This window comes from Stegodyphus dumicola, chromosome 3 (assembly GCF_044657685.1).
Source record: "Stegodyphus dumicola isolate Sdum_Otavi_A_Nest chromosome 3, ASM4465768v1".
NCBI lineage: Eukaryota > Metazoa > Arthropoda > Arachnida > Araneae > Eresidae > Stegodyphus > Stegodyphus dumicola.
The window spans coordinates 169,170,446-169,191,193 of record NC_140770.1 but is presented as its reverse complement, the minus strand read 5'-3'; the positions used below and the strand labels follow the sequence as shown (position 1 = coordinate 169,191,193).

The 20,748-nt window shown below is 34.8% G+C and overlaps 1 protein-coding gene across 3 annotated transcripts in view; it reads right to left on the bottom strand.

Moving 5' to 3' along the window:
* Positions 1–20,748, bottom strand: part of LOC118194573 (guanine nucleotide exchange factor DBS-like) — a 381,336-nt gene that overhangs the window by 240,155 nt on the left and 120,433 nt on the right. For 2 of the 3 annotated variants that reach the window (XM_085813600.1, XM_085813602.1), the window contains exon 1: positions 17,792–17,946. The exons of the other annotated variant lie outside the window; for it this stretch is intronic. The gene's annotated coding sequence lies outside the window, so the exon portion shown is untranslated. Of the gene's footprint in view, positions 1–17,791; positions 17,947–20,748 lie in introns of those variants that run through there. 3 annotated transcript variants of the gene reach the window in all.

Sequence of the window (20,748 nt, the reverse complement as noted above, 5' to 3'; positions counted from 1 at the left end):
AACAGAAAGACCTAATTATAGAAGAACATATTCAGGAAATGTTAAAGAACAAAATAATAACGCCCATAAATAGTGAGTACGCGAGTCCAGTCGTACTTGTAGGAAAAAGAACGAGTTTCCTCCTTCAGATAAAAGGGCTTGGAGGTTTGCTATCGATTACAGAAAACTGAATAGTATTACTAAATTCCCAGTTTACCCTTTGCCGGTTATAGAGGAAATTATTAGAAAGATTAAATCTACTAGATACATGACTACTTTGGACTTAACGTCTGGCTACTATCAAATAGCTATGAGACCCGAAGACATACATAAAACCGCGTTTATAACAAAATCGGGCACTTATGCATTTTTACGGATGCCCTTTGGGTTGTGTGGGGCCCCATCAACATTCCAGAGAGCTATGGACATTGTTCTAAAGCCTGTCCTAGGAAAATCGATCTAGATGATATAATTATAACGAGTAGTACGTTGGAACAACATATTAAAGATCTAGAAGAAGTTTTTAAATTATTAAAAGAGGCTGGTCTTACAATTAACGCCTCAAAATGCAAGTTCGCAACTAAAGAACTTAAATATCTGGGTTATAAAATTTCGCAAAAGGGTATAGAAACTCAAGATTGAAAAATAAAAGCAATCAAGAATTTCCCACCTCCCAACACCGCCAAGAAACTTTCTTCTTTCCTTGGGTTATGTTCTTATTATCGGTCATTCATAAAAGATTTCGCTAATATTGTTGAACCCCTGTTAGTAATTAAAAGAAAGAAAAGTAAATTCACGTGGACAGCGGAAGCAAATACCGCATTTGAAAGATTAAAAGAAGCGCTCATCAATGCCCCTGTTTTGAAATTCCTGGAGGGGGACGAAAACCTGGAAATTGCAGCAGATGCGTCGGACTATGCTGTGGGTGCGGTTCTTATGCAAAATAGCCATCCTTTGGCATTTTTTAGTAAAACGTTGAATCATACACAAAGGAATTATACAGCTACAGAGAGAGAAACATTAGCCGTATTAATGGCTGTACACAAATTTCGAGTTTATTTCGGCAAAGCGCCAGTAACAGTCTTTTCGGATCATGCGGCTGTTGGTAGACTTTACTCAGGGAAACACCTAACGCCCAGGTTAATAAGATGGGCTTTAAAACTCCAAGAATATAATTTAATAATAAAATATAAACCGGGTAAGGAAAACAATGTAGCTGACGCACTTTCTCGTATAAAATTGAACGATGAAGGAAATGAACTCAAATGCGCTGTGTTGACTTCAAAAATTTTAGATTATAGAGAAACAATTATTGCTGAATTGAAAGCTGATCCTGAATTTGGAAGTATCTATGCGTATTTGAAAGACCCCGAAAACTTTGAACACACAGATATCGATTCAATAAGAAATAGAGCAGAAAACTATGAAATAATAGATAATTTACTATTTTATACGAAAACAACAAACGAAAATTTCGAATACAAGCCAGTCATCCCAGCCTCGCTTCGATTAAGCATTTTGAAGGAATTACACGACGCGAAAACAGCAGGTCATTTAGGGGTCCGAAAGACTTTAAAAAGGCTACGAGAGGCGGTATATTTCCCGCAATTATACAAAATAGTAACTGCGTATGTCAGGTCCTGCAATCAATGTCAGTTAATTAATGATATTAATTACATCCCGGCCGGGTACTTAAATAGCATTCGCGCTACATTTCCGAATGAAATTTTAGGCATAGATCTTCTTGGTCCTTTCCCCCAGAGTGAGTTAAATAAAAATCGTTTTCTTTTAGTAATTGTAGATCATTTTTCAAAATGGACAGAAATTGTTCCACTTAAACGCGCGTCAGCCAAAACAGTCGCAGATGCATTCTTACACAGATACACTTTAAAATACGGTGCACCGATAAAAGTCGTTAGCGATAACGGTAAACAATTCGTTAGCCAAATATTTGAAAACATTTGCACTGGACTTGGCATACGCCATATCAAAATGGTTCCGTATAGAACACAGGCAAACATAGCAGAAAGAGTTAATAAAAATATTGTAAAAATAATTCGAAGTTATGTTAGCACACATCACAAGCGCTGGGATGGCTACATAAATGAGTTAGCTTACGCTTTAAGAACAGCAAATCACGATACTACGGGGAAAACTCCAGAAGAATTATTTTTAGGACGAAGGTTAATTGCGCCACTAGATAAATTATTCTTTGTGCAACAAAGAGAGCAAGAGTTCAAACAAAAAGATGTGCAAAAACTCATTGACCAGGCGGTTAAAAGCTCGGATACGGCAAGAAATAGACAAAAATTTTACTATGATAGAAAACGCCGTGAAGCAGATTTTAAAGTTGGGGATAAAGTATTGAAGCGGAAATTTTCTTTATCAAGTGCCCCAGACAATTTTACTGCAAAGTTAGCTCCAAAATTTGAAGGCCCCTATGTAATTCAGGAAATCAAAGGAGTCGTATTGTACCTTAAGAACGAGAGAGGGGAAATCTGTAAAGCAAGTCCCGACCAGGTGAAAAAATATTATAATCAAAATGATTTTGAAATCCTTAAAAGTTTCTTGCAGGACTCAAGCGTAAAAGAAGTGGAAGGTCAAGAAGTAACGTCACCCGCTCCACCACCCAAGAAGCAGAGAACTGAAGAGAAACCTAGCCCTTCTACAAGTCATGCGACGGTACCGAAAAGAAGAAAGGAAAACTTTCAGACTCCAGCATTTAAGAAATACAAGAAAGCAACGCCGGCGTGTAAAGAATCTTTGGTAAAGAGGAAAAGATCAGTTACAACGCATCGCAGTAGAAATTCTGCATCGAGGAAAACACTTCCAGGGCCAGATAGTCAGGTGCAAACAAGGCCGCCGTTCCCGAGAACGAAAAGACAGCAGGAGGAACGAAAAGACCACCACCACCAGAAGAAATTCAAGCACGGTTCCAGACCGGAGGACGCCAAGACCAGTCGTCCAGGGGCAAAACGGAAAAGACAGCAACCCGACGACTACCACTCCAAGAGGCCAGCATACAGAGGGCGAAAAAGAAAAATCAACATGGACGAAACTCGAAAAACACAAAGGAGACGACTGATTTCGATGAATTCTATAACGTGGGAGCAGTTCTGCCAGAAGAGGATGTCGGAGTTCCAATCATCGAAAACTCAAAGATAAGTTAAAATCTTCTATAAATTTTTCTTCTGTTCCGAAATGTTATGCGTAAATACGAAGTTCTATGTTTTGACGGAAGTCAATTTGTCTCGGTTGAGACTTAGTTTTGTTTTACTTTATTTAGCTAAGGCAAAAAGTATTTTTTCTTTAAGTATAAAATCTAAGAACAAGCAGTTCCTGTTGGTCGAAAGACTAATTATGTTATGTTAAAGCCAAAATTTGGCCGAAAGTAAAATAACTTCGTATTCTTGTATTAAAGAGAAATTTAATTTCAGTGCCGCCAGCTTGGCGAAGAATGCATGAAGTAAAAATTTATTTTTCTCTTATTCATTTTATGGTAAATTGTAAAAATCATATGTATTAGAATTTTGTAAGTATGCGTAAATACTTGAAAGTTATGTAAAAGTAGAATTTAGTCTAGAAGCATAAAATTTTAGATGCTAAAAGTAAATACTCGAAAGAAATGAATTAAAGTTTAAGTATTACACAGCAGATAAAATCATGCTTTAGAGCGAAAGCCTGCATGTCTAAAGATGAATGAGGGGGAATTTAGAATGAATGTGTTTTGTAGGGTTCTCCACATACACTTGAATTTTAAGAATGTTAAAATAGCTCATCGAGTTTTAGAATGTCGAGTAAGGTGTGTCTATTTGGTCGTTGAATTCTAACGAATCATTGTGGTTAGGGGAAGTGTTGCAATACTAAAACACGAATATTCTCGTTTTGACACCACACATGGTGGAGAGCCAGGGTAAAGTTAAATTCATGTTTGAATACTTGAATGAATGTGAATTAAGCAGTAATTAAGAAAAACAAAAACTTTATTCAGTGTCAAGAAAGTGTAAATTATAATGTATTTAGAAAGATACTGATACTTATTCCTTCCAGATGCAGATTGATTGCTGAAGTCCAGGAAAGGTTGCTGTAAGAAGAGAGGGTAAAATGATTATCTACAGAAATTTATTCTAATTTGTGAGAAAACAGTTTGTTTTATGTAAACGAGGCTCTTAGTTCAGAATATGGAAACTCTTCAACAGGTCGTTTCTTGGACCTGCTTCCAAGTTTACCAAATTCTGGCAGCGGCAAATGTAGGGTTTATATTTATTTTAACTAACATTAGTTTAAGTTTAAACTATCTTTCCTGTCAAGCCTTACTTTCCCCTGGAATTGCCAATGCCAGAGTATGTAAATTTTAGTAGAACGCGCAAAGTATTCAAATCTTTAGCAGAAGTAATTTTGAGTTAAATAGAAGGGAAACGAGTTCGTAAGTGTGCTTTCTTGCTACACGAGCGTGAAGGTGGCTAGGTAGAAATTGAAGAACCGCGCGTTTCGGCCTGTGTGCTTGCCTCGGCAGATAGTTGAATTTTTCTACTTAATATTCAGAAGTTTGCTGAAATATCCGCGGTATCTTAGAACGCGGTTAGGTTAGGTTACGTTTAGAGAGCCTCGTAGGTAGTAACTTGTTATTATTCATTTTTAGTTTCTTATTTTTATTTTACTGCCGTGTCGGCGTAGTTTGTGAGCGTCAAGTGCACGCATCTGTAACTTCTAAAGTAGAATAAAAAGGGAGTTAAACGCTTCTTAAGAGTTTTGTGTACTTTCCAGTTCATAGCAGTCACTATTATTGTTGCGTGTAGGTTGGGGCCGCGCAACACCACGTGCTTTCAAGTAATAAATGTGTAGAGATATTAGGATATTTTGAAGCAGGATATGTAAAAAATGAGCAATGCCCTTGCCAGGACTCAAACCTGTATCTCTCGAACACGCGCCGAGTGTGCTAACCGTTACACCATGAAGGCATGCAGAAAGGAGGAAGACTTTTAGAGGGTGACTGGGGATTAGGGGACCCAGTCGCCAAATCCTGGTGGTGAAGAATCATTATCCACCACCTTTTAGTTCGGACGCCACTGTAGAGTCATTAAGATTTTTGAATTTGGAAACACGAAAAATGAGCAATGCCCTTTCCGGGACTCGAACCTGGACCTCTCGAAACCCGCAGAGTGTGCTAACCGTTACACCACAAAGGCATGCTGGAAGGAGGGAGAAAATACCTAATAAATGCAACGTCTATGTTAGTGGTTTTCAAACTTTGTCAAACTTCGAAAATCTTTATTATTATTATTATTATTGGAAGTCTTTCTCCCCCCCCCAAAGGTTTATGTTAAATTAAAAGATTCGAAATAAATCACTCTTACTTTAGCCAGGAAAGGGAAAATGCAATTAATTCGTTTCCTATATTGAGAAATTTAAACAAAAGTTTCATAGGTGTGGTTAGTTTATTAATGAATAAACTAATGGTATATTAATTATATTAATAGGGTAACCATTAGTGGCTGAAAGGAGCGCTGACAGTGCAATCAGATAAACGGGATGAATATTTTCCCGGTTTTCCTATACGTAATATGAATATGGACCAGTTTCCTTCAAAAAATCCTCCATGAAGGCTTCCTTAAAAAGTTCTTCATGAAGACTTCTTTAGATCCGTTATGCAGATAGCTCTAGTGTGCTTTGTCATAATTGACTAATCATGCAATAGAAATAAAATAATATTATTTTTAGTCCGAAGGAGCTTTGTGCCTGAATGACTATTGTTTTCGTTTTGCGATTTTGCGTTGGTTCACTATAAATGTCCATTTCACTTTTCAAACTGTTGCCACCCAATGTTAGAGTCCTGCATTATATTTGAAGAAATTAAATAATGAAAAATCTGCATAAATGTATGTATATTTCTCGTATTATGATAAACAACGGTACATAGAGCCATCGAATTTTGAATGACGTTATCCTCCTACGAATATGGGCATGTGGAAGACCAAATTTGAAATCTGGAATTTGTTTTATTATCCATTTCATATTTTGTAAAACTTTAACAAATTTTTGATTAACAAACTCAGCGATTTAAAAGCGAGCAATGGCAACACTCTAGGGGGGGGCAAACCTATTTATCTCCAGTGTGTGGAACTGTGTATCGGAAATTCTAAAGATAGGGTCCTTTTAAAATTATTTTGCGAGATTGCTATTAAACTGAATTTTACGTTTTAAGTGCAAAGAACATGATGTTTAATAAATAAAGGTATCACACAAAACGTTAAAAAAGGTCCCTTTGGACGTAATTTAAAATCTGAAACCTGCAGAATTTTTTATTTTTTATGTAAGAGTTTATTTATTTTTATGTAACCAGTTATTTAATGCTAAGTTAGTTAATGCTTTACTGTCATTCTCTCTTTCCATTTGCAATACTAATTTTTAGTTCATACATATTCAAATAGGGTAGAAAGCAATAGTATTTAGAGAGAAATTTTAGATTGTTTAATCAGAGCGTGTTCCACCTGCCGACGGCCACTTTACTAGTTGCAATTCTTCGACAGCAGTCTGTCTACCGCGTTGCGTTATTCTTGCCAGTAGTGCTTGTGACGCAGGTTACAGGCTTGAGCCAACTTGCGCGTTATTTATTCTTGCGTAGCCTTTGGATTAACTTAAGACTCAACTTAGTTTTAAACTTGAATGCCTTATCTTTTGAATTAGGCCATAAATGTTGGCTGGTTTATAAGCGCAAGAAGTGCCTTCTGTTGAATTATTTTGAGTTCTGAATAAAAGGATCCTTTACATCCTTCTTAGGTTCTGTTTCGTCTTAGACATAGCGGTTAGTCGCTTACACGTCTATTAAGGATTTGCCACAAGTTATATTTAGTTACAGGCACAATCCCTACAATTTAATATATCATTTTAATTTCGAGGCCTAGATGGTACTATACAATTCGTTCGAATTTTTAAAGTTTGCCTTTTAGGTATTCTGAAGGAGTCGTACGGATCCCATGTAGACCCGTAGAGGAGTTCAGTTTTCAGCTGAACAAAGTTTGAAGAACAATGTCTTAAATATATAACGTACTAAAATTTTGAAAATGATAACTGCATTTCACATCTTTTTTACTGACCAAACTTTATATTTATAAAAAAAAAAGTATATTTATTTGTTTCAATCATCATTTCATTTCATAAGTCCAGTGATTTTGTAGACGGGCACTACCCAAAGTTCGAGAAGGAAAACGGGATATCCATGTGAATCCAGTCACGTGGATTACAGCAAGTTCTCTCTTTTCCCAGGGCTCCGAAAGGTGTAACGCCACAGCCACACACCTCTCAGTGTTGTATTCGCTAGAGCAATGACAAGAGAACTTTCCGAAACCTCCCGAGCACGAAGAGTTGGGCTGTTGCCATAACAACGGTAAAAGTATTATCTGGAATCCAATATTTCATTCGGAAAGCTGCCTTAGCTAGAAAAACTTCGTTGAAGTCATCCGCTTCTGATAGTAATATTGCCACCCCCCGCTTTTTCTTTTTTTTTTTTTTTTTTTCCATGCCATTATTACTCTAAATAAAAGAATGCGAAGAGCGTTCAGCCGTCAGTTATGATGAAACGTGCTGAAGAGAGCTTATTTTTGATTGGTAGAGACTCAAGTTTATTATTCTCAGAAGAACCCTGGACAGGACTTTGAAAAATTTTCTAACTCTTTTGTTCATTTCTTAATCTAGTGACGGAACTTACTTAAGACTTTTAGCTTATAAGAAAAGTAATTTCTGAGTAAAGAAATTTTATTATTTTAAAGTTATAAGGTATTTTCCTCCTCCTTTCTGCATGCCTCCGTGATATAACAGTAGCACACTCGGCGCGTATTTGAGAGGTCCAGGTTCGAGTCCCGGCGGGCCGTTGCTCATTTTTCATGTCTCCTGCTTCAAAATAAATTAATGACTTAAGTGATGCTCGAACTAAAAGGCGATGAATGATGATTCTTCACAACCAGGATTTGGCAATTGGATCTCCTAACCCCAGTCGCTCTTTAAAAAGTGAAGTGTATAAGATATTTTCTCCCTCCTTTCTGCATGCCTTAATGGTGTAAGGGTAGGACACTAGACGCGTATTCGACAGGTCCAGTTTTGAGGTTTTGCGAGGGCATTGCTTATTTTTAATGTCTCCTGCTTTAAAATAACGTAAAGACTCTACAGTGGCGCCCGAACTAAAAGGTGATGGATGATAACTCTTCACCACCATTATCGGGCGACTGGGTTCCCTAATCCCCAGTCCTCCTTTAAAAGGAGGAGTATATAAGGTATTTTCTCCCTCCCTTCTGCATGCCTTCGTTGTGTAACGGTAGCACACTCGGCGCTTATTCCAGAGATCCAGGTTCGAGTCCCAGCGAGGGCATAGCTCATTTTTCACGTTTTCTGCTTCAAAATTAACTAATGACTCTACTCACTTATTAAATATATATTTAAATATTTTTAAATAGCGTTCATTTTAGAAAAAGAGTTATGAGTAAATTGTTTAATGCCCCATTTTAAATTTTCAAAAAGTGCCTTTCGCCATGTACACATTTTCATCAACGTTTACAAACATATCAGAAGGGAAAACTATTGTAAAGGTAAAAATCATACAGAGCAGCGTAGGTCACGGTGTATATGCATGTACATCATGATATAAATATTTGTAAATATTTGATTGCATTTTTTTGTATTGTTATAATAGGATTATTTGTATTAATTTTTTGCCTTTCACGTAATAATTTTAGCATAATAATTTAACATTTTTGTTTCATCGAATTGTGCCGTTTGTTCCATTTTTAAACATTGGTTCTTGCATAATATTGTAGATTTTGTGATTCTAAATCCATTAATATGTGAAAACTCCTTATACGTAAATGAACAAAAAATAACAAATTATTCCTTGTACGTAAATGAACAAAAAATAACAAATTATTCCTTTATTGTCCTAAATTATTATTATATTATTTAGATAAGCATATCTATTTGTTTTTATACAGTTAATCCTTTACTTACTCATACAAGCTATAAACTGATCCACCACAGTCGAAGTCCCTTATAACAAGGGCGAAGGGACCGTGATATTTGCTCGTTATAACTGAGTGCTCGTAAGAAACGGGTTTGCAAAAAAATCATAAAAATTCATGTATGCTTTACAAAAGAAGTTGATTAACTTGGTTTAAACTGCCTTACCGATACTTTCTTGTGTTATTGTTCTGCCGAGAAGATTCATGGCTCGAAAAACATCCTGGCAAATATCCATTTGCACTCCTGGCGTCGAAAAAAGTTAAGCTTTTCTGCGCACTCAAAAACTGCGCATTGAGTACATTGGGGGCCCAGTCAGCTTGAAATTCTTCACATTCATCAATATCATTACCACTTTCATTATTTCTTTCATCTGCTTTAGCTTGAATTTCAGCTACATTATCCTCGGGAGTAAGTATCTTGGAAGTGATAACATTGGCGTCATCAAATATATAATTTTCAACATCTTCTCTACTCATTTCCGATTTTCCAACACGTCTACTTCTTCTTCTTCCTCAGTAATTTGCCCCTCTTTAGAAATGTCCAGTCTAGCCTTACGGAAGCAATTGGTAATGCCATGTTTCCCATGCATCGTTCATTAAACGTATCGCTTCGAGTACATTTACATTAGCATTTGAAATTTGTTCCTATTTTTTTTTCTTCTACCTGTAAACCTCAAATCAAGTGCTTTGAAAAAGTTTGATTTAAAACTTCTGATGATCCCTTAGTCCATAAGCTATATAATACTTGTAGAATTTGATGGTAAAATATCAATCCTGATCATTGCCCGAGATTAAAAAAAAAGGCCGCCGTCACGTATGCGCAGGATTTATGACTCATCACTAACTTTCGGTTGACTTCGGAATGATAAAAAAAATTTTCCAAGTAAGGATTAGTTGAGCTGGAGAGGTGGAACTCAATAGATATTATATGAATCACAAAACTGTTACTCGCTAAAATCGCACTTTGCTCTTTAAAAACCATAGACTTAACATGTAACAACCGATTTATGCTCCTAAATAGACTTAACATTGTAACAACCAATTATTTTCGATTTCTTCGTTAAATCGGGTTAAGTCACGGATTGTTCTAAGCGAGTTAAAAACTTTGCTAACCTTCAATCATATTTTTTGGCAAGAAATGCAAGAATTTTTGGTATGGAATAAGAAGTATAATAGAACATTTAATCTACTTGTGGGATTACAAGTAAATACTTTTTTGAGAAATTTCCTTCATGGGTAATAGCTTTCAGGCCATCTTTAATCTAAGGACGTGCTTTTCATACTTTACTACGGATTTAGCGAACCGTATCTGAACTATTTCCTTGATATGCAGTCATTTTTCATACCTTAACATTTCAAACTCAACAGTTCTCACATCTTCATCTCCCACTGCTTGTGCAGTAAGAATAAAGATATTACCAAGATAACAGCAAAAATATACAACCTGTTGCCACATTTTTAGACGATTTTGTTTTGCTATAAATAAAGTCGTATGCTTAGAAATTTTGCTTTAACTGCAACTATAAATTTTTGAAAGCATAAATTATCGTCTACGACTTGACAGTTTTGTTTCATGCAAAAGAACTCTTTTAAAGAAGCAATGAATAGAAGGCTATGTTTGAGCTATTTCCTAAGAAAATTACACTTACTGGTTATTATAAAACGCTGTGAAAGGCCATGGTTTTTCGATATCTAAAGCTAAGATAGGTAATATTGTTCAACAAGAAAAAAAATTATCAGAGTTTGGCTTCACGAGGAAAAATTGTTTCAAATACATATCCAAGGAACAAACGGAATGTTTCGAATGTTGCAAAGGTAAGATGATTGATGTTAAAAGAAAATTCGATAAGTCAAAGAAAAGTTGCAAAATTGTTAAAATGCTCAGTGCCAACTATAAACAAAGTGATTAATAATGATTTGATTCTTAAAAAGGCGAAAAAACACAATGTGCATCGTCTTTCTGTACGACATACTGCCGAACGCAGAGCACTATGCAGAATTCTTTATGAGAAACATTTATCTGAATAAAAATGGAAAAATGTTGTCACAATAGACAAATCTTGTGCGTATGTAAATGACTGCTATAGAAAGAGATCTATTTATTATCATCAACGAGGAGGGAAAAGTCTTAAAACATGGTTCAAAGAATCTAAAGAAAGTTTCTCTAAGGTATTTATGATTGTTGCGGTTTTTCATATAACGGCTAATTAAAACTAAAAAGAATGGAGTAAATATTCAGATGAACTCCACATATTATCAAAACATATTTTTCAAATAGGAAATGCCTTCTCTTTACCCACAGTGCCACCAATGAGCAGAACTGCATCAAGCAAAAGCAGCCACACGTTAAATATACTGTTAATTTCTCGGAAAAAATGGAACAAGAAACGAGTATCACGGCCACCCTTTACTCATATCCTGTTAAATCTCCATAGGGTTTTGCGCAAGTGTTCGTACACTTATGATTTTCATTAAAATAGGGCTCTATCCATTAATTAAAAGTAAACTTTCTGAATGAGAGTTTAATAATAAGATCTATAATCTATTCATAACAAAATTACACGAAATATTTTAAAAATATAGCGAAACTTTATTTTTAAGAAATTAATAATCAAAAAATGACATACATTTTATCTCACAAAAGTCTTCGTACATTTCAAACAAATCTTGACATATTAGTAAATATTCTCATTTTTCGTTAAATTAATATTTAGTAGGATACCCTTTAGCATCCACAACAGCTTTTAAACGTCTGGGAATAGATTTTAATAGTTTTTTTTTGTAATTTCTGTATCAATGTTCATCCATTCTTCCATCATGACTGTTTTGAGTTCGCTTTTCGTTTTGATGTCATGTTTTCGTACTTCAGTTCTTTCTAAATGTGTTCTATGGGGTTTAAATCTGGCGACTGAGGTGGTTTTTTCAAAACCTGTGGACAATTATAGAGACACAGGCGAACGTTGACAGCCATATGATTAGGATCGTTATCATGATTCAAAATAAAGTTGTTTCCAATACCCAAATTTTGGGCTGATAATTTTAAAGTGTCTCTTAAAATATTTAAATAAAGAGAATGATTCATTATGCCATCAAGAATTACCAAATTGCCTAGTCCTGATGCTGCCATGCACCCTCACACAAGAACACCTCCACCGCCAAGCTTAACTGTTCCAACTAAGTTCTTAGAATGAAGTTCCTCATTTTTTATTTCTCCATACAGTTATTCGACCATCGGAACCAAAAATGTTAAATTTGCTTTTGTCAGCAAATAGGACATTATTGCAGTACGTTTCGAGTGTATTTATCATCGATTTTGCGAATGAAAGCCTAAGCTTTCTGTTTCTCTCACTAACAAAATTTTTTTACGGGCAGAACGCCCATGTAATCCAGCTTCTCTGAGAAGTCGTCGAACAGTTTCAGATGAAATTGAAGTAGGAAACTTTTCATTAAGTTCTGCAGAAACTTTTACAGCTCTTAACTGTGGGTTTTTCACAAATTTTCTAATACTAAATCTCTCATCACGTTTAGTTAACTTTCTCGGTCGACCTTTTCTTACCTTGTTTCCATTCCGATTTTCTTCTTTAAAGCGTTTCATCACATACTGCAATGTAGAATAGGATAAATTAACTAATTTAGCGATATTTCGAATTGATTTACCACTACTATGGTGAAATATTATTAATTTTAGAGTGCTGTTTGTAATTTCTTTTCGACTGCGAACCTTTTTTGAATAATAAATAGAATATTATGAACTAGCCAATAAAAAATTAAAGCAAACGATTTTTAAATGCCACCACAATGCAAAAATTAAAAAAAAAGCGGCAAACAATAATCCTAATTTCGATTTTATCCAAAAACATTTCAGTATACGAAGGCTTTTGTGAGATAAAATGTTTGTCACTTTTTCTTTATTAATTTCTTTAAAATAAAGTTTCGCTATATTTAAAAACATATTTCATCTAATTTTGTTACGAAGAGATAATAGATCCTTATTATTAAAATCTCATTCAGAAAGTTTACTTTTAATTAATGGATAGAGCCCTATTTCAATGAAATTCATAAGGGAACTAACACTTTTGGGAGCCACTGTATATTCTCTATTGTTATTACAGAACTACTTTATACAAGTTTTATTGTTTTGGAAGTTATGGTGTAGGTGAAATATTTCTGTAAATACAATGAATATCGTTTAAAAAAATGTGCGAACAGCCGGCGTATACGAATATCTTATAGTTTAGTTCAGTTTAACCTAAATCTTCCCAGTCTTACACTGACTTGGTAGATTTAACTATCCTTTATCTTTTTTCACTCAACAGAAAACGACCGAGTTAACCGTCCAAGGCTAGTTACCAACTCAGCAGATGTGATACATATCTGGTACCAATGGGCAAAATGTGGACATTAGAAGTATAGTACATTTACATAATTATTTAGACATTGAGTTACTAATCATAAAGTATTAAACTATGTATCTTTTTCCTCAATCTGATTTTAACCTTTTGGAAGATCCAGGCACAAAGACGTTGAGTAAAGTTAATTTCCTCTTCTTTAGTCTTGAAAAGCTCATCAGACTGTTATTGACCAGATCAGCCAATTTCGTCAGAGCTTGATGGGATGTCGAGATTTTGTCTTGACTTGAACGCTTTCCCACTTCTATGTAACGAATTATTCAGCCTTATTTCGTATTTATATGCCGTTACAATAAAAAGTAAAATGCGATTACCTCCGTTTTTGGTTTGTCACCAAATTCGCGTGCAGTCTTCAATTTGTGTACAGCTCCTGAATAGAATTCCTTACCTTTAAATGAAATATTTGGGTCAGTTTTTGTCGCACAGGATTTTGCGTTTTATTTTTCTTAATGAGTACAAAATTTTCCTAAATAGGATCTGGAGGAAAGTGTTAAAAATTAGATTTCGCAATTTTTACGAAACTGATTTCTTTAAATAAAAAAATGCCAAAGTTTAAATCTCTGCCTACGTAAATCTAAAGCCTCTGTAAATCTATTTTTGTACCTGCACATGTCTAGGAGTAACGGTTGAAAAAATAAAGACCAGATAAGGCCATTTTGTGGATACAATGGATATTTATAATCCCATGCAATAGTAACCTCGTTTCATGGGCTAAGGTTTTAAGACTTTAATATTATAACAATATGATTTTTATGCTCGATTTTTTTAAATATTTGGTCGAATTTTAAGGTGGTGTGGTGTGATGGTGTATTTAATTATGGCAAAGCATACTAGGGCTATCTGCCTAAGGGGAGGGATGCCTTCGTGGAGGACTTCCTAAGGGAAACTGGCTCGTATACACGTTACACATGGGGAAAACCACGAAAACAACCATGCAGCCAGCCCATTCGCGGGATTCGAACCTCGGACCGAACTATCAGTGTTCAACGACTTTACTTCTCGGCCGCTGGTGGGCCGAATTTTAAGGACTCTATGAACTATGAACTACTTTTTAATGTTATTACATTATCTTTTAATTTTAGCTTCTTCTCCCTTATTCATATGTAAATATATATCTATTTCAAAATTTATGCATTTAAATTATGTACTGGAATTCGATAAAAGTAAAAAATGCTGTGTATTTTGATAATGAAATTTCTTTAATGAAAGATGTTGGATAATACTTGTTAACCATTGGTTAAAGATTAAGGGAACCCTTTCGATGTCAACTGAATTGAACCGAAATGACTTTTGGTTACAGAAAAAACTACAGAAAGCATTAAAGAAAGAATATGATTATTGTAATTTCAGTAAACCTGAGTTGCCACTACCATCTTGCAGGGAACTTGAATATTAACTTATACATTCTGACATATGTTCTTAAATTAAAATAGAATTTGGCGTTTCACATAAAGTGCTTATTTATGAAAAGTAACGATGATAAAATAATAAAATCTGAAAGCTTTTAGATTATTTATTACTTCCAAAGGGGCGGTTTTTTTTAAAACTTTTTGCGTGTAAACTTTATTTATTAAATATCATGTTCTTCGCACTTAAACAACATAAAATTCAATTTAATAGCAATACCACAAAATAATTAAAAGCAGCATATCTAGAATTTCTGATAGACAGGATCGCGTGCTGGTGAATTTTTTTTTTTTTTTTTTACATCGCTCCCTTTGAAATCGTTGAGTTTGTTAATCAAAAATTTGTTAAAGATGTACAAAATGTGAAAAAGTTAATAAAACAAATTCGAAATTCAATATTCAAAGTGCCCATGTTAGGGTGGAGGATTACGTCATTCAAAATTTGATGGCTCTAGGTACCATCCTTTTTTCATAGTGCGGCAAACATACATTCATTCATGCAGATTTTTCATTATTCAGTTTTTTAAATGTGATAGAGGGCGCTAATATTTGGTGGCAGCAATTTAAGAAGTGATATGCCTTTTATAGTAAACCGACGCAAAATGCAATCTCGACATTAATAGCCCTTCTGGACTAATGATCCTAAAAATCGCTATTAAGATTTCTAATTATGAATTTCATCTACAAAATTTCAGTTATATTTTCCTAACAAGTACACGTGCATTTTAAAAATTTATACTGTTAAATTCATTTTTCATTAAACATAGATTTCAAATTTTGCTTTAATTAAGAACTTTAATTGATAAGTAATATTTTTGCCTTCTCATTTCTTATAGAAATGATTCAAGAGATTCGAAATTTAACGCATTTGACAAACTTTCAAAATTCGGAATCGAAAATATTTAAAATTCATTTTCATGATGCGTTTCCAATTTTAATGAGTTTTAAGAGAAAGTAAATTTTAAAAAGTGCATTTCCATAAAATGATGATATGCTAACAATCTTTAGAGCACTGCAGCTTTTGTCTGAAAGTTATCAGATTATAAACTGCGTTAGCTCTATGTTTAGTTATATGTGTAATTAAGGAAAACGGAGAATCGCATTTCGTTAGCTAGACCGATGAGGTCAATGGAGTACGTGGAGCGCTGTAGCACATGGAGCATTGTAGCAGAATCACATGGAGAACTTTAATGGAGTGACTGTAATACTCAAAACATCAAATGGCAGAATACTACTAAACACAGGTAATGCCCGATTAACCACAGAGCGGATTATCCGAGGTGAAGATTAATCGGTCCTGTCTAAAAAATTTGAGATTATTTATTGCAGAATAATAGAAAATTACTAACGCAAAGTTAGGTGTAAAACAAAACTTTCTACCAAAAAAAAAAAAAAAAAAAAAAAAAAAAAAAGTCTGAAAGGTTTCAGATTTTCACGGTCGCCCTAAATGGGTTAAGGTTTTTTTACCCTCTCTCTAAGGTCACAATCTACCAGTCTACTGTTGCACTCACTCCTACTAATCCACTTTTTAAATCGTTTTAGCTTTATTCTTAAGCAACATTTTCTTTGCTCCTACTCCATATACAAGTCAACAGCAAAGTGACAAAAATTTTAAAAGCCCCATAGCAGTATACGCTTAGAATTCCCCATGCAGCGTTACGTATTGGTACTTTTTTCTGCTTTTTCTTTTTTTAAATCTTTCCTCAGTTTATCATATCAATGTTCAATTTTGTTACTAAGATGGCTTTACAGCCCCCCCCTTTTCTTCCTTTTTATTACTAACGTTTTGCGTGTTTACTTTATTTATTAAATATCCCGTTCTTGGAGAATACGCCACGTGAAATTCGATACTGAGCCAAAATCACAAAATATTTAAAAACAGCATATCTTTAAAATTTCCGATAGGCAGTTTCGCGGGCTGGTGAGAAAAATATTTTATTTCGTACAGTGTTACCACTGCTCATTCCGAAACTGTTGAGTTTTTCAATCAAAAATTTTATTGAAGTCCTACAAGATCTTAAATAGATAATAAAAAAATTTCGAAATTCGGGCTTCCACACAACCATGTTCAGGTGGAGGAGCTATGTTATTCAAAATGTGATGGCTCTAGGTACCATTGTTTTTCACAGTACGAGAAACATATATACATTTATGCAGATTCTTCATTAGTTAGTTCCTTTAAATACAATGCAGGACGATAATATTTGATGGCAACAATTTAAAAAGTGATGCAACGATTTTAAGTGTTTCAACATAAAATGCAGTTTGGAAACTAATATCCGATTAGGGGCTAACATCCCGTTTTCGTTTAAAAAAAAAAATAAATGGAATAACAACCGTAATAGCGGACGATATCATAGTATTTGGCAGTTGCTTTATTTACAACAGCACTTGATTTAGTTGTACGTGAAAACTCAAAAGTTAAAAAACAAAAATTTTAACGGTCCCCCCTTTTTTTTTTTTTTTTTTTTTTTTAATGCCTGTTTGAACTCAAACTGCTGAAGTTTTCAAACAAATATGGTTCTTTAATGGAATTTATAACATTCTGTATTTTTAATGACGTTTTAATCTTCCATTATTCACAATGTGTTCTTAGTACTTTTAATAATATTTTAACTAATTCAACAAATTAATTTATTCTCCAGATTAAACAGCTGGAAAAAGGTAATTTGTGAAGTGTTTTCTCTTAATATGAGTTATTCGTCTTTTCGTGTGTTTTTGTAACTCCTTTCGGATTAACCATGGTTTGGAGTTAATCGTGGACGACGTCCCTGGTATCACTCTTTTAAATATGTATTTGACTGGACCTTAATTACTTTTTCCTGTCGCTGCTTACAGGCGAACTATTTACTGGACCGGCAGCATTTGTTTGCTTAATCGTGGAATGAAATGCAGCATTTTATTGGCTGATGGTCATTGAAAAACAAAAAGTGCAATCTATGAACAATTAATAAAATGCATGAAAGAGAACAATATTTTCTAAACTTACCGCCCAGTTTAGAACTTGCATTTCCAAAAGCATCCTCAGCGCCATTCTAGGAACTCACACACACTCACAAGAGAGGGTACAAAATCCGGCGGAAACCTCCCCAAAGCGTTCGAATTCTTTCGCGTGCCAAATATCTCTACTTTGGCAAACGTGCCTACTACGGAAGCCGGGATGGATCGATAGTGAGGATTTCGAAGCGTCTAGCGCCACCCCTAGTCAATGGACGCTGGTAAGGAGGGGTTTCAGAACAGAGAGGCAGTTGGGTTTTTTGTATTTTAGCGGAATGATGACGATTGTGTCGGCGGCAGGGAGAAGTTTGTCATTTTTTTTAGGGTGGGGAGGACTTATTCATCTTCGCGCTTTTGTCGACGTGTTGGCCTGGCGGCGTGCGAGGTCAGACACGCTGTACTTCAGATGTCGAAGCATTTGAAACATCCAGCGGGCCGGGGAAAAAAAAGGGGGGGGGGAGAAAGGAAAGGAAATCTTTTAGATTTTATTTACATCCACAGCAGTGCTTTTTTAACGTTTTGTGTGTTACCTTTATTTCTCAAATATCATATTCCTCGCGCTTAAACCATAAAACTCAATTCAACAGCAAAATCACAAAGTATTTAGAAAGAACATATCTTTAGAATTTTCGACACACAGTCTCGCGCGCTGGAGATAAAAATGTTTCTTTTTTCGTACACTGTTGCCACTGCTCGCTTTAAAATCGTCGAGTTTGTTTGTTAATCAAGAATTCCTTGAAGTGTTACAAAATATTAAATAGATAATGAAAAAAATTCCAAATTAGGGCTTCCAGATGCCCATATTCTAGTGGAGAACTACGTTATTCAAAATTTGATGTTTCTAGGTACCATTGTTTTTTCACAATGCGAGAACCATACATAAATTTATGTTATTATTCATCATATTTATCGTATTTCCCGGCGTATAAGACGCACCGGCCTATAAGACGTACCCCCTTTTTAATACACATTTTTGAAGGATAAAACTTTATTACTGATCATTATAACGAATTTACAGTATTTTAAATATAAATTAATACAAAGTAATACTTTCTTCAAATACCCAATCTATGTGCGAAAGAACACCTTTTAATCTTCTTCGGCAAAACCTAGACACCCATCTCCAGTGCTAAATGAAGAGTCACTTGGAACCTCATCTAAATCAGCATTCGAGTCCTTATACAACAAATTGTCCTCTGTACCCTCTAGTGCACTGCTAATGTCACACTTCTTAAATAATTTAACCACTGTCTCTTTTTACAGCATCCCATGAAGCTTTGACCCGTTCAAAATCGCATAACTCGGAAAAGAGGAAATTTCCAAAATGATGGTAATCAAAAACTGAGTATCGGCGTATAAGACGCATCCCTTTTTTCCGATCTATTTTCAAAGAAAAGAAGGGCGTCTTATGCGCCGACAAATACGGTAATTTCTTTTAATATAATTCAGGGCTCTAATATTTGGTGGCAACAATTAGAAAATTGAAACACCGTTATATAGTGGACGATGCGAAATGCCAATACGAAATTAATAGCCCTTCTGGGCAAAGTTCCACTTCGGGCAAATAATATAAAATAATTTTAAAAAATTTCTCCCAGCTATTTTCACGATAATAGCATCTTAAATCGTTGCGATGTCATAATCTGTCGCAATTTATTTACAGAATTGCAACTTACAGAGAATGGATAGAATTAATTTATAGTCGACTAAGGCTTTGTAGCGGTTTATTTAAATTTTTTAATTATTATTTTTAATTTTTCAAACCCTCTTCTTTACTTTCTTGTTTCCCACCTACAAGTCCCTTCCAGAATGAGTTTTCAGTATCGCGTTTTATGTAAATGAGGTAGAACCAGTATTTAATAGGAAGTTTTAGACATTTCCATAGTACACATTCAATGCTGTCTTCTGGACCCATAGTCATGCATTCCTCTACCTGAAGCACCAGTCTAGGCATGTAATTGATGACGCCAGTCGTGCGAAATTGGTCAATAATTTCGGTTTACAGCCACATTTAGAACTTGAAACTTCCATAGGAGAGCTTAGAAGTTCTCACTAGAGCGTGTTGTGCCTTCTGGCCACATCATTGCTTTAAGCCAATCTTACTAGGTCCGTATTTCTTACGTGCCGGTTAGGATTCGTCGGTGAGGTTTAACTAAGGGCCAGCTTGTTTAGTTATTTCTAAACAGCTTTGGCTAAATTTTAGTTAGTTAGAATTAGTCTAGTTTCCTATTTTCTATCTTAAGTTAAAGCCCAAGTGGAGTCTTTCCTTTAAGCCCTGGGGGGGGCGATTGTAATTATTCGCAAGTTAAAATAAAAGGGTAATTTAACCCTTCTTGTAGTTTTCAGAAGACCAGCAAATAGTCGCTATACTTTTCTCAAGTTCTAGTGTCTAAGGACACTCCATTTAACTAGAACCATATAGTTTAATTTCCAAAATTGGAATCACCGCCAGGAAACATTTTAGCTCCTCAATGTTAATTGAATTTGATACATGAAAAGGGAAATAGGTTGCTATGAATTATTAGGTTCGCCAAGTAAATTATTTTTGGCAAAAACTGAAAAAAATACGCCGAGATGAATTTTTGAATTTTTCCGTAAATTTCACACCAAATTAAAAAAAATTTTAATATTTAGAAGTAATTTGACTTGTAGACGCGAAATATGGAAAAAAAATTGGCATGTAATTTCAGAAAAAGCCCGATTTTGTGCCAAAATACCTATGTTAGAACAATGCTATATATAAATCTAATATATATCCTGATATCGCGCTGAGTCGCGAGACATGAGAAACGCAATTTGAATTTCGTTAATTGGCCCAGTAGATATAGAACTGTCTTTTTTTTTTCCCCCGCATTGTACATTCGCCGTATAACGCACACCCCTTTTCTTAACGAAAAAATCTGAAAGATAACATCTGAAACGGTGAACTCATTCATTCGAAGAATTTTC